Source organism: Geotrypetes seraphini, chromosome 3 (genome assembly GCF_902459505.1).
Source record: "Geotrypetes seraphini chromosome 3, aGeoSer1.1, whole genome shotgun sequence".
NCBI lineage: Eukaryota > Metazoa > Chordata > Amphibia > Gymnophiona > Dermophiidae > Geotrypetes > Geotrypetes seraphini.
Genome location: NC_047086.1, coordinates 320,107,296 through 320,122,612, shown reverse-complemented (window position 1 = coordinate 320,122,612; position 15,317 = coordinate 320,107,296). Strand labels below are relative to the sequence as shown.

The 15,317-nt window shown below is 47.2% G+C and overlaps 1 protein-coding gene across 1 annotated transcript in view; it reads right to left on the bottom strand.

Annotated features, from left to right (window-relative positions):
- The window catches only part of HNRNPLL (heterogeneous nuclear ribonucleoprotein L like), a 119,373-nt gene that overhangs the window by 16,394 nt on the left and 87,662 nt on the right, over positions 1–15,317 (bottom strand). The window lies entirely within an intron of this gene.

Genomic DNA, 15,317 nt, shown 5'->3' with positions numbered 1-15,317 from the left:
TGGACTGAGGACCACGTAGCAGCTTTGCAGATTTCCTCAATGGACGTGGAACGGAGGAAAGCTACAGATGCTGCCATAGCTCTAATTCTATGTGCCGTGACAGAACCTTCCAGTGTCAGTCCGGACTGAGCATAGCAGAATGAAATGCACGCAGCAAGCCAATTAGATAGCGTACGCTTAGAAACAGGACGTCCCAATTTATTCGGATCAAAGGACAGAAAAAGTTGGGGAGATGATCTGTGGGGCTTAGTACGGTCTAAATAGTAAGCTAAAGCCCGCTTACAGTCCAAAGTATGAAGAGCCTGTTCCCCGGAATGGGAGTGAGGTTTAGGGAAAAAAACAGGTAGAACAATAGATTGGTTGAGATGGAACTCAGAAACAACCTTAGGGAGAAACTTTGGATGTGTACGTAGAACCACCTTGTCGTGATGAAAGACAGTGAAAGGTGGATCAGAAACTAGTGCATGGAGCTCACTGACCCTCCTGGCAGAGGTGAGAGCAATAAGAAAAAGTACCTTCCAAGTGAGAAACTTGAAAGAGGTAGTAGCCAAGGGTTCGAAAGGAGGCTTCATCAAGGCGGAGAGAACCACGTTCAGATCCCAGATCACCGGAGGTGCTTTGAGAGGTGGTTTCAGATTGAAAAGACCTCGCATGAATCTAGAGACCAGGGGATGAGCTGAAAGGAGTTTCCCCTGGACCGGCTCATGAAAGGCCGTAATGGCACTGAGATGAACTCTGATGGAAGTAGACTTGAGACCAGAAGTAGACAGAGAAAGCAGATAATCCAATAGAGGTTCCACTGCCAGAGACTTGGGGTCATGATGATGTAGGAGACACCAAGAAGAAAACCTCGTCCACTTTTGATGGTAACATTGTAGAGTGGCTGGTTTCCTGGAGGCGTCCAGGATGGAGCAAACAGGCTGAGATAGCAAAAGATCAGTTGAAGTCAGCCCGAGAGATACCAAGCTGTCAGGTGTAGAGACTGCAGGTTGGGATGGAGGAGGGTTTCCTGATCCTGTGTAAGCAGAGATGGAAACAGTGGAAGTAGAAATGGATCCCTGGAACTGAGTTGAAGTAGAAGGGAGAACCAATGTTGTCTGGGCCACCGTGGAGCAATCAGGATCATGGTGGCCCGTTCCCTCTTTAGTTTGAACAAGGTCCGAAGCATGAGAGGCAGAGGAGGGAAAGCATAAAGGAACAGATTGGACCAATCCAGAAGAAATGCATCCGCTGCCAGACGGTGAGGAGAGTAAAGTCTGGAGCAGAATTGGGGCAACTGATGATTGTGAGGAGCTGCAAAAAGGTCCACCTGAGGAGTGCCCCATTGTGCAAAGATGGACTGTAGAGTCGATGGGTCGAGAGTCCATTCGTGGGGTTGGAGAACTCTGCTGAGCTTGTCCGCTAAGAAGTTCTGTTCTCCTTGAATATAAATCGCTTTCAGGAATAAGCGGCGCGAGGATGCCCAAGACCAGATTCTCTGGGCTTCCTGGCATAAGAGGCGAGAGCCCGTTCCCCCTTGCTTGTTGATGTAGTACATGGCCACTTGGTTGTCTGTGCAAATTAGAAGGACTTGAGGAAATAGAAGGTGTTGGAAGGCCTTGAGGGCATAGAACATTGCCCTGAGTTCCAGGAAATTGATGTGATGCTTCTTTTCCTGAGGAGTCCAAAGGCCCTGAGTTTGGAACTCGTTCAAATGGGCTCCCCATGCATAAGGGGAGGCGTCGGTGGTGATGACCAGATGATGAGGAGGCAGATGGAACAGAAGGCCCCTGGAGAGATTTGAGGATATCAACCACCATTGCAGAGACTGACGAAGAGACGATGTCACAGATATGTGTCGTGAGCAAGAGTCTGTCGCTTGAGACCACTGGAGAGCCAGGGTCCATTGGGGAGTGCGCAGGTGAAGCCGTGCCAGGGGTGTGACATGAACTGTGGAGGCCATGTGACCCAAGAGAATCATCATCTGCTTTGCAGAAATGGAGTGCTGGGACAGCACCTGCTGACAGAGCGATTGGAGGTTGTGAAGACGGTTGTCCGGCAAGAAGGCTCTCATCTGGACCGTGTCCAGTACCGCTCCAATGAATTGAAGTCTCCGCGTAGGAAGAAGGTGAGACTTGGGTATATTGATTTCGAACCCCAGGAGTTGCAGAAAAAAGATGGTCTGGTTGGTGGCCAGAAGAACAGTCTGAGATGAAATGGCCTTGATTAACCAATCGTCCAGGTAGGGAAAAACCTGAAGGTGGTGGGAGCGCAGAAATGCTGCCACCACTACCAGACATTTGGTGAACACTCTTGGAGAAGAGGCAAGACCGAAGGGGAGCACTCTGTATTGGTAATGACAGTGATTGATCATGAAGCGAAGGTACTGTCTGGAGGCCGGATGAATTGGAATGTGAGTGTAGGCCTCTTTGAGATCGAGAGAGCATAGCCAGTCGTTGTGATCGAGGAGAGGATAAAGCGTAGCTAGAGATAGCATCTTGAATTTTTCTTTGACCAAACATTTGTTGAGATCTCGCAGATCTAGAATTGGTCTGAGGTCTCCTGTTTTCTTGGGGACTAGAAAATACCGGGAGTAGAATCCTTGCCCTCTTTGGTCCAGAGGAACTTCCTCTATGGCGTTCAGAAGCAGGAGGGACTGAACCGCCTGACAAAGGAGGGCAGATTGAGGAGTGTGCAAAGCAGACTCTTTTGGTAGACTTTGGCCCGGAAGGGTGTGAAAGTTGAGAGAGTAGCCGTGGCGGATGATGTTGAGGACCCACTGGTCCGAAGTGATAACTTCCCATCGGCTGAGAAAGAAAGACAGACGTCCTCCTATCGGTTGAGGGAGGAGAGGAGAAGGTTGAACGCTGGCTATGCCCTCGAGGATCAAGTCAAAAGGGCTGAGTCGATTTTTGTGGAGGAGGCTGCTTAGCTGGTTGTTGCTGCTGAGGTCTAGGTGTTTGCCGCTGCTGTTGAATCTGCCTCCTAGGTTGCTGAGTGGAAGGCTGCAAAGGGCGAGCCACAAAACGCCGCTGATAGGCCGTTTGCTGTCTGAATGGCCGTGAAGGTGGAGGTTTCTTCTTGGTCTTAAGAAGGGTATCCCAGCGGGTTTCATGAGCCGAGAGCTTCTGGGTCGTTGAGTCCATAGAATCTCCGAACAGCTCATCCCCTAAACATGGGGCATTAGCCAACCGGTCTTGATGATTAACATCAAGCTCAGAGACTCTGAGCCAAGCCAAACGGCGCATGGCTACAGATATGGCTGTTGCTCTAGAGTGTCATATATAGATCTTACCATGAATTTCCTGAGCTGGAAAAGAGCTGAAGAGCACTGATGGAAAGCCTCACGATTCCCCACAGGAAGGTACTGCTCAAAGGAAGCCATTGTGGTAAGGAGATGCTTTAAATAAAACGAAAAATGAAAAGCATAGTTACCAGAACGATTAGCAAGCATCGCATTCTGGTAAAGTCGCTTACCGAATTTGTCCATGGCTTTACCCTCTCTGCCAGGAGGGACAGAGGCATAGACACTAGCTCCTAAGGACTTCTTGAGGGTGGATTCTACAAGAAGAGACTCATGAGAGAGCTGTGGTTTATCAAAACCAGGAATAGGGATTACTTTATAAAGGGAATCCAATTTGCGAGGGGCTCCCGGGATAGTAAGAGGAGTCTCCAGATTCTTGTAAAAGGTCTCCCTCAGGATGTCATGTAAAGGGAGTTTCAAGAATTCCTTTGGAGGCTGGTCAAAATCAAGAGCGTCCAAAAAAGCTTTGGACTTTTTAGACTCAGCCTCCAAAGGAATGGAAAGAGATTCACACATATCTCTTAAAAAAGAAGAGAAAGAGGTGGAATCAGGTTTGGAGGAAATATCCTGCAGAACAGGCTCGTCGTCCTCTGATGAACACTCCCCTTCTGACTGAAGAGGTTCTTCAGAGTCGCCCCACAGATCAGGGTCTCGAACATGGGGACCACGGTCCCGAGACTCAGGGGTGGATGGTTCTCGGTGTCGGGACTTCTGTACCGACTTACCCGACCTCACCGACGCGGTACCGGGCGATGTTATCGGTCGCACCGGAGCCGATGTCTGTACCGATTGGTGATGAGACCTAGGCTCCGGTGCGAGGACAGGCATCGATGCCGATGAGGTCAAGTGTACCGGTACCGAAGGAGTGGATGGTGACAATACGGACTGTTCCACGATCGGTACCGGTTGCTCAGTGGGGACCGATACCGGAGGGCTCGGTGTCAGGAGAGCTGGAAGGAGTTGTTTGAGCTGTTCCTTCAGCTGTACCTGCAAGATGGCCGCAATGCGATCATCAAGGGAGGGCACCGGTACCGCTTTTTTCTTCTGCGGTACCTGCGGTGCCGCTCGACGCCCCGGAGATGAGGAGCCCGATGTCGAGGGACTCACCTCAATAGGGGCGGAGCGCTTCCGCTGGCGCCTCACGGTCGGCAGGATTGGACTCTCTGCAATGGAGACCGGAGGACGTTCCAGCGGGGAAGGCTTCTTAGCCGGCTTACCTGCATGCTGCGACGTCGACGCGGTATCGCGTGGCGTCAATGAGGTGGGTGCCGACGAAACAGGTACCGAGACCGGCGCCGAAGACGCGGGGTCGGACATGTCGGTGCCGAAAAGCAGTCTCTGCTGTATCTCTCGATTTTTGAGAGTCCGCTTTTTCAAAGTGGCACAGCGGGTGCAGGTAGAGGCCTGATGTTCCGGACCCAGACACTGAAGGCACCAGTTGTGCGGGTCTGTCAGGGAAATAGGCCGTGCACACCGCTGGCACTTCTTGAACCCGGGCTGGGGGGGCATGAACGTAAAAACGGCTTCTGCCAAATCGAAGGCCGAGGCCTCGATGATGGCAGTAGGCCCCGCCGGGTCAAATTAAGAAACTTGACAAAAACAAGAGAAAAAATTTTTTTTTTTTTTAAAGAAAGAAAAAAGGAAGGGCAAAAAGAACCCGAAAAAGTTTACGCGAGCGGGAAGGCGAATGAAAAAATATTTCAACAGCTGTTGAAAATGCGACTTCTTAGCTCCGCGGAAACTAAGAAACTGAGGGACCGCGCGTCGGGGTCGGGCGGGAAGGCACTCGCGCATGCGCGGTGCGGTCTCTAGAACTTTCCAAGTTCTTAGAGTGCAATCACTCTAAAAGTGTCCGTACCGGGGCTCCGTCGGTGCCGTCACCCATCAGTCAAGAATATGCTGCCTGCTTGTCCTGGGATAATACAGGAGACAAAGTAAAATTACTTGCTTGCTCTTCAAAGACACCAGGATAAAACAGACAAATAGGTGACACTCTATTATGTTGAACTTATTACTGATCTACAATTTTTTTTAAAAAGTCATCTGATTCAGAGATAAAATGTGCTCTTTATATTGGATTTTGATATGCTGAATTCAAATGTGACAATTAAAACAACCTATTACCTCGACAGACATTGGAAGTAGCTTATGTGAGTATTTTCAAGAGATTTACTGTCAGGGAGATACACTCTCAGCAACTGAGCTGGAGACTTATTTAGCGCAGGTTTTGCTTCCCGTCATGTCTGAGGGGGAGGCCCTACAGCTGTCCCTTCCGATCACGCTCAGTGAGGTGGAGGAGGCGATTGGAGCCCTCCCTGCAGGTACCTCCCCAGGATTGGATGGATATTCTAACAACATTAATAAAAGCTTCAGAAGATTAGTGGCTCCCATATTAGTCCAAGTTTTCTTTTCTTTTTTTATTATTATGTTTATTAATTTCAATCTTAATTACCAAGCATAACTTGTACTGAAAGCAAAATTGGTCAAATAAAATGTTCCAACATTATAACAATAGCAAGTAAAGAAAATAAATTTAGACTAATTAAGCTCAGGTCCTCAAATTGGATCCAATATGTTATAATCTAGCGAGAAAAAACTTTAGAATCAAGCCAAATAAAGATCCCACTTTGATTTCAAACTACAGGTCTATTTCGTTAATCAATGTAGATGGAAAACTTTTGGCTAAAACATTGGCTTTATGTTTAGCCAAAGCTCTCCCTTTTATTATTGATATGCACCAAACTGGATTTGTTGCTAAGAGACATTCATCTAATAATACCAGATTGTCTTTTCATATGTTAAATTTAACAAAAGCCATGAAAGATCTAGCTTTCTCTGTATCTTTGGATGCAGAGAAAGCCTTTGATCGTGTGGAATGGACTTTCATGTATCAGGCATTAGATTGGTTTGGCATAGGTTCAGGATTTATACAAATGATTCAAACATTGCTATTCAGCAAGGAAATTATCATAATTTTAAAAAGATTTGGGGCCATTGATTATATATTCTAATGATCAGACACCTTAAACACCTTGTTATTATATAAGATATAGGTAGGGTGGGATTTGGAAATATGATATTTGCTAATTGGTTTATTATTAATGGATGGGGTGGGTGGGGAGGGATTCTTTTATACTTTAATGATTATAAGTAAGAATGTCAAGTGATTTGTAAAATTTTTTTATTGAATAGTATACACTTGTAAGAAATGAAAATGAATAAAGATTTAAAAAAAAAAAATTTATTCCCTTCCCACCCACCCTTTCCTTTGGCATTCAATCAAAAATATACAAATATAAATATTCTTTACTATTGATTAAACCTATAGTAAAACTTGAATTCACCCTCCTCCCCGCATTTGCAAATATACTTTCAATAGAAAATAGTGTCTATTCATTACAGTAAGTCGTCAATGGCCCCCAGATCTTTTTAAATTTATTATAATACCCTTTTTGAATAGCAATTATGCTTTCCATTTTATAAATGTGACATAACGAATTCCACCAGAAGGTAACTGAAGGTAATTGAAGAGGTAACAAGCTTATCTCAAAAAATGGATGCCATCACTTTAAGGATGGATAATGTGGAAAATAGATTGGAAAAAACAGAGACAGCTGTTATAACATGTCAGAAAACATGCTTAAAAAGTCAGAAAATACAACAGGAGTTCGCTGCACAACTTGAAAATCTTGAGAACCGGGCAAGAAGACGAAATATAAGACTTTTAGGTTTACCAGAAAATGTTCAGGGGAAAAATCCAGTAGCATTTATAGAAATGCTTATTCCAAAATTAATACCACTGACATCTAAATTTCATTTCCAAGTGGAGAGGGAACACAGAATTCCTATAAAGAGAAATACTGGATTTAATGGTCCAAGACCTTTAATTTTCTGCGTATTGTGCTATCAGCAAGCATTTGAAATTCTTCAAGCCGCTAAGCAAAATAAAAATTTGAACTATAAGGATGCAAAAATCCTGTTGGTACCGGACTTTGCAAAGAAAACTGCAGATACCAGGAAGCAGTTTCTTCAATTAAGACCTCAGCTTAAACAACTAGGGGCTCAATATGGTCTTTTTTACCCAGCTGTTATGCGGGTAACATATCAAAATAAATCTTTACATTTTCAAGATCCAATAAAGTTAAAAGAATTCATATCGCAGCAAGCTATGCCAATGGAAACTCATTTTCTTTTATATGGAAAGAAGATGGATTAAAATATTTAGGAATTTGGATTAAAAATACGCTGGAGGACACAATGAAAGAGAATGAAAAATGTTTGATAAAAACAATGAGCAATGGAATCCTTTACATCTTTCTTGGTGGGGGGAGAGTTCAAACAATCAAAATGATGATATTGCCTGTGGTTTGTTATCAAATGAGTATGATACCAGTTTTTTTTCAAGGGTCTTTTTATAAAAAATTAAATCATATTCTTACAAAATTTATTTGGCTAAGTAAAAAGCAATGTTACTTACCGTAACAGTTGTTATCCAGGGACAGCAGGCAGCTATTCTCACTAGTGGGTGATGTCATCCGACAGAGCCCCGATACGGACATCTTGCAAGCATGTCTTGCTTGAAGAAACTCAGAAGTTTCGAGATGCCCGCACCGCGCATGCGCCAGTGCCTTCCCGCCCGATGTTCCGGGCATGTCTCCTCAGTTCAGGTAGCTAGCAGAGAAGCCAACCCAGGGGAGGTGGGTGGGACTTAAGAATAGCTGCCTGCTGTCCCTGGATAACAACTGTTACGGTAAGTAACATTGCTTTATCCCAGGACAAGCAGGCAGGTATTCTCACTAGTGGGTGACCTCCAGCTAACCTCAATGGGATGGAGGGAGAGTTGGCAACTTAGGAGAACAAATTTTGTAACACAGTTTGGCCAAACTGCCCATCCCGTCTGGAGAAAGTATCCAGACAATAATGAGAGGTGAACGTATGAACCGAGGACCAAGTGGCAGCCCTACAAATCTCCTCAATCGGCGTCGATCTGAGGAAGGCTACAGAGGCTGCCATTGCTCTGACCCTATGTGCTGTGACCTTACAGGGAAGGGGTAATCCAGCCTGGGCATAGCAGAAAGAGATACAAGCCGCCATCCAGTTGGAGATGGTGCGCTTCGATACAGGTCGTCCCAACTTGTTTGGATCAAAGGAGACGAAAAGTTGAGGAGCAGTTCTGTGTGGTTTGGTGCGATCCAAGTAGAAAGCCAAAGCATGTTTACAGTCCAGAGTGTGAAGAGCTGATTCTCCAGGATGAGAATGAGGCTTTGGAAAGAACACTGGAAGCACAATGGATTGGTTGAGGTGAAATTCAGAGACCACTTTAGGCAGGAATTTCGGGTGAGTGCGGAGGACCACCTTGTCATGATGGAATACTGTGAAAGGTGGGTCCGCCACCAAGGCCTGAAGCTCACTGACCCTGCGAGCAGATGTGAGGGCCACCAGAAAAACCACTTTCCAAGTGAGAAACTTTAGTGGAGCCTTGCTCAGAGGCTCAAAAGGAGGTTTCATAAGCTGAGAAAGGACAACATTTAGATCCCAAACCACTGGAGGCGGTTTGAGAGGAGGATTGACATGAAAAAGTCCTTTCATAAATCTGGAAACCACAGGATGAGAAGAGAGAGGTTTCCCTTGTAGAGGCTGATGGAAAGCCGCAATAGCACTCAGGTGGACTCGTATAGATGTTGACTTGAGACCAGACTGAGACAGATGTAAAAGATAGTCCAAAACAGAGGATAGGGAGGCTCGCTGAGGCTCCTTAGAATTGGAAATACACCATGAAGAAAATCTAGTCCATTTTTGGGAGTAGCATTGACAAGTAGCAGGCTTCCTGGAAGCCTCCAAGACATCCCTCACCGCCTGGGAAAACTGGTGCGGAGTTACGCTGAGAGGAACCAAGCTGTTAGGTGGAGAGACTGCAGGTTGGGATGAAGCAGAGACCCCTGATGCTGAGTAAGCAGTGAAGGAAACACTGGAAGTAGGTACGGTTCCCTGCTGCTGAGTTGCAGTAGAAGGGAGAACCAAGGTTGACTTGGCCACCGAGGAGCTATCAGAATCATGGTGGCATGTTCGGACTTCAGTTTGACTAGAGTCTTTTGAATGAGAGGGAATGGCGGAAACGCATACAGAAAGCGATTCCCCCAATCCAGCAGAAAAGCATCTGCCTCGAGGCGATGAGGAGCGTAGATCCTGGAGCAAAACTGAGGCAGTTTGAAATTGTGGGGAGCCGCAAAGAGGTCTATCTGAGGCGTTCCCCACTGAGCAAAGATCTGATGAAGGGGCTTGGAGTGGAGTGTCCATTCGTGAGGCTGGAGAAGACGACATTGTCCCTCCCCTGAATGTAGACAGCTTTGAGGAAGGTGTTGTGGCGAACCGCCCAATCCCAGACTCTGAGAGCTTCCTGGCAGAGGGAGGCCGAGCCCGTGCCCCCTTGCTTATTGACATAATACATGGCGACCTGATTGTCGGTGTGAATGAGGACCACCATGTCGTGAAGCAGATGTTGAAAAGCTTGAAGAGCATTGAAAATGGCTCTGAGCTCCAGCAGATTGATTTGATGGAGTCGGTCCGCACAGGTCCAGAATCCCTGAGTGCGAAGCCCATCCAGATGAGCCCCCCAGGCATAGGCCGAGGAATCGGTTGTGAGAACCTTCTGATGAGGAGGAGTGTGAAACAGCAAACCTCTGGATAGATTTGAAGAGGTCATCCACCAAAGTAGAGACTGCCGAAGAGCAGGAGTGACTACGATGTGTCGAGTCAACGGGTCTGACACTTGAGTCCATTGAGAAGCTAGGGTCCACTGAGGAATTCTGAGATGGAGCCTGGCAAAGGGTGTCACATGAATTGTAGAGGCCATGTGGCCCAGGAGGACCATCATGTGTCTCGCTGAGATGGACTGGCGAGAAGATACAGACTGGCAGAGACGAAGAAGAGCATCCATGCGCTGAGGAGGAAGGAATGCTCGAAGCTGAATGGTGTCCAGTACCGCCCCGATGAAGGGAAGGGACTGGGTAGGCTGCAGATGAGATTTGGGAAAACTGATCTCGAAGCCTAGGCTCTGCAGGAAGCAGATCGTGGTCAAGGTCGCCAAAATGACCTTTGGAGCTGACGGGGCCTTGATGAGCCAGTCGTCGAGGTATGGAAATACCTGAAGACCCCTGTTCTGGAGTGCAGCGGCCACCACCACCAGACACTTCGTGAAGACTCTGGGAGATGAGGACAGGCCGAATGGAAGCACTCGATACTGCAGATGTAGATGTCCCACCCGAAATCTGAGGAACTTGCGGGAGGCCGGATGAATGGGAATGTGAGTGTAGGCCTCCTTGAGATCCAGAGAGCATAACCAGTCGTTCTGCTCGAGGAGAGGGTAGAGAGAAGCAAGAGTCAGCATGCGAAACCTCTCCTTGACTAGGAATTTGTTGAGGGCCCTGAGGTCCAAAATGGGTCGCAGGTCGCTCGTCTTCTTTGGAACAAGGAAGTACTGGGAGTAAAACCCCTGGTCCAGTTGGTCTGTCGGGACCGGCTCCACAACACGAAGCCTGAGCAAAGCCTGAGCTTCCTGGAGAAGAAGGGCAGTCTGAGTCGTTGGAAGGATACTCTCTTGGAGGGTGGTCCGGGGGGACCCGATGGAAATGAAGAGAGTATCCTTCCTTGATGATAGTAAGGACCCAGAGGTCGGTTGTTATGGCCTCCCAGCGATGATAAAATTGATGGAGGCGCCCTCCGATGGGAAAAACAGGGGGAGGCAGAACGAGGTTGGTTATGCCCTCGACGAGACAGTCAAAAAGACTGAGTGGTCTTAGGGACAGCAGGCGACTGAGACTTAGGCTGACCCTTCTGGGGAGGCTGGCGCTTCGCCGGTTGCCTCGCAGGTGGAGTTTGCCTCGGCTGATAACGCCTCTGATAAATCAATGGCGGACGAGAAGATCGAGACTGCTGAGGCTTAGGCTTCGGCCTAAGGATAGATTGGAAGGACTTTTCGTGGTCAGACAACTTCTTCGTAACAGTCTCGATGGATTCATCAAAAAGATCCGCTACCAGCACACGGGACGTTCGCCAGGCGGTCCTGAAGATTCGGGTCCATATCAATGGTCCGCAACCAGGCCAACCAGCGCATCGCCACCGAGCAGGCCGCCGCTCGGGCTGAGAGCTCGAACGCATCATAGGCAGATTGCATTAACTGAAGCCGAAGTTGGGACAGCGAAGCAACCACTTCTTCAAACTCAAACCTAGCCTGGGACTCGATGTACGGTGTGAACTTCCGAAGCACAGGTAGAAAAAATTCCAAGTAGGCTGCAAAGTGGAAATTGTAATTCAGGACTCGAGACGCCATCATCGAATTCTGATAGATGCGTCGACCAAACTTATCCATGGTTCTGCCCTCGCGGCCCGGAGGCACTGAAGCATAGACCTGGCCAGGATGAGACTGCTTGAGCGAGGATTCGACCAGGAGGGACTGGTGAGAAAGCTGAGGACCCTCGAAGCCCTTATGATGCACTGTGCAGTACCGCGCATCCAATTTGCCAGGGACCGCAGGAATAGAGTAAGGAGACTCGAAGCATCGCATGAAGGTCTGGTCGAGGAGCTTGTGCAGGGGAAGCCGCAAGGACTCCGCCGGAGGACGAGGCAAGTGCATGGTATCGAGGTATTCCTTGGAGTATCGAGACCCAGCATCGAGAGTAATGTCCATGTCATCTGCCATCTGCCTGAAGAACGATGAAAAGGACAGTTGGTCCGCCGTCGCCGGTCTGCGAGACGGACTAGAAGAAGAAGAGGCTTCAGGCTCCAGAGAGGCCTGCGAGCAACAGGACGAGTAGAAAACCTCAGGGTCCTCGAACTCCGGGCCCGGAGGAGGAGACCCAGTCGAAGCAGCATACCCCAACCGAGGCAATTTCTTCTGAGGCGAGACGGTCGAGTGCCAAGAGGAATGCTTCGAAGAATGTCTGGATCGATGCCCCTCCCGATGCCTGGAAGGGGATCGAGCCTGTCTGTGAGAAACTGGTTCAGACGCCTCCAAGGAGCAGATTGGACTCGATGCCGTCGATCGCAGAGGTGGAAGAGTCAGCGCCCCCCCCTGACGCCACCCAGGTTTGATAGGGGGTTCGGAAGAACTCGTCCTGCTTCCTGCTATGCCCAGGGCTGGGTGGCCCCGAAGGTGGACGCCACACTGAGTCATGGGGCGGAGTAATCGGTTCCAAGGGAGGCAGGTCACTAAATGAGGCTTTCCTCGAGGGGATGGGCTCCAAGGGAGGCATATCACTAAGGGAGGCCCTCCTCGAGGGAATCGGTTCCAAAGGAGGTACAGCGCTAACAGAGGACCTCCTCGAGGACCCGGACACCGCTCGCCGCTCCTCCTCGCCGAGCAACGAGGTCGTGCGGCGAGGAGGAGGAGGAGGAGGGGGCGGTCCGCCCCTCGAAGCCGAAGCTGGAAGGTCACCCTGGATGGTGGCAATCAGCCGAGGCCCCATGGTCTGCATGAGCTCCACGAACTGAGCCTCCAGAAGGGACCGCAACGAAGCCGATATGGAGGAATCCGCACCAAAAGGGGGCCCTTCCGCACGGTCTCTGCGCTCCTTCGGTGCTGCGTGCTTCTGCTTGCCAGTCTTCGGCACCTTGAGCACCACCGGTGGAACTGTCGGGGTCGATACCTGCTCCGAGGAGACGGAGGAAGGCACCGGCGCCGAAACCGGTGTGAACGATGCCGGTTTCAGGAGGCCCGAAGCAGCCGGGGAGGCAGAGGGCTTCGCAGAAGGAGTCGAAGCACCCGTCGATGTCGATGTCGAAGCTGCAGGATCCGATGAAGCTTCCATCTTGAACATGGACTCCCACAGCAGACAGCGGTGCTTAAACGCTCTCGCCGTCAAAGTGGAGCAAGGCCGGCACGATTTCGGGAAGTGATCCGGTCCCAGACACTGTAAGCAGCGTCGATGAGGGTCCGTGAGCGAAATCGCGCGCTGGCACTTGCTACACTTTTTAAAACCGGTAATCGGCCGGGACATAGGCCGGAAAAGCTCCGCCGCAAGGTCGAAGGCGCGGGGCCCCAACCACGCGGCTGACCCGGTATCGGAAGGAAAAATTTTTTTTTTTTTAAAGAAATCAAAGAAAGAAATAGATGCACAGGAGAGCCAAAGAACTCAACCCGCGGCAAAATAGAAGGCAAAAAGAAAAGATTCAATGGGCGCAAATTGAAGATAGACTTCTCAGCTCCGCGGAAGAAAAAGAACTGAGGAGACACGCCCGGAGCATCGGGCGGGAAGGCACTGGCGCATGCGCGGTGCGGGCATCTCGAAACTTCTGAGTTTCTTCAAGCAAGACATGCTTGCAAGACGTCCGTATCGGGGCTCTGTCGGATGACATCACCCACTAGTGAGAATACCTGCCTGCTTGTCCTGGGATAATGCATAGATTTGCTTTAGTATCTTTACAAAAACCAATTATGGAGGGTGGGGTAAATTTTCCAAATTTTTATAGGTTATCATCAAGCCTATATTTTATGCCAGGGTATGTATTGAGTCCTCCCAGAGCTCATGGAAGATACTCCAGATTGGCTATGGTTGGAATGGCGACTCAAGGTCCTTTTATGTTTATGTCATGTTCTCAGCATTAAGATGCCTAGAATATATAAAGAGAATAGGATATAATAGATATAAGGAAAACATTACGCTTTGTTAGTAATTTAACACCTACACCAATTTATAAGTCAATAAATCAAACAATCTGGTTAAACTCCAAGATTCGAATTGGCAGATTTAAAGTCGTTTGGAAGCATTGGATTATTGCAGGTATATGGATTTTAGGTGATGTCATTTCAAATGGTAAACTGCTTGATTTTTCACAGTTGCAACATAAATATGGCCTTAATAAATCACAAAGTTTTAGATGGTTGCAACTGAAGCAAGCTATTCAGGAGGGGTTCCTTGAATGGAAAAATCTTAATAATCAGTATAGTTTGGAATTCTTGTGCTTTCAGGCGGACTTCCTGGGACGCCAAGCCGCACAGTGGTATAAATTGATATCTGGATATATGAATAAAAAACCAAAGACAGGTCTTAGAGACATTTGGAGCATTGAGAAAAGCATCAAATTAATGCGTCTCAGTGGCCACGAATTTGGTCTTGGAGGATGAGAAATACAGCGTCCGCATCTATGAAACAAACTTGGTTCTTTTTGTTACATAGAGCATTTTGGACCCCAGTTCGATTACAAAAGTTAGATTTCTCTAAATCTAATAGATGCTGGCACTGTAATCTTGAAGCAGGGACTTTAGATAATTTATTATTCTATTGTCCCTTTATTATGATTTTTTGGAAATCAATTTGGCCCCAAATTAATTGTTTATTGGAGAATCATGTGCCATTATCCTATGATACGATTTTATTCGGTATGGCAATGAGAACAAAGAGCCAAATTTCATCAAAGAATAATAAACTTTTAATGATTATGACAGGAGTTGCCATACAACAGATCATAAGTAAATGGAAAAATTGGAATAGACTTAATTATAATTTCTGGTGGAATTCAATATGTCATATTTACAAAATGGAGAGAACAATAGCTGTACAAAAAGGGAATTTTAATAAATTTAATGAGATATGGGGACCATTAACAAAATATTGCAATGAGTAAATGCCATTTTACATTATAAATACAATCTAAGGTAGAATGGATGGGAGGGGGAATTTGAATTTAATAAATGATTAAATCATTAGGGAAAATTATTGATGTGAAACATCTGATTGAATGTAAGAATGAAAGGGAGGGTGGGATGGGATAAAATTATTATATACTAATATCATACATGACAGAATTTCAAATGATGTTTTAATTGACAAATGCATTTGTTGTAAGATGAAAAATGAATAAAGAATTATAAAAAAAAAAGAGAATCAATACTGGTTAAGGCATTTGAGTTGCGACATATAAACTATCAAAACAGGGTCAAGATTGTTCTTTTTCCAAACGAGATAAAGACAAAAAGGTTGTCAACTGGCTTGGTTCATAAAAGACATATTTATCTGCTTGATATAAAACAATACAA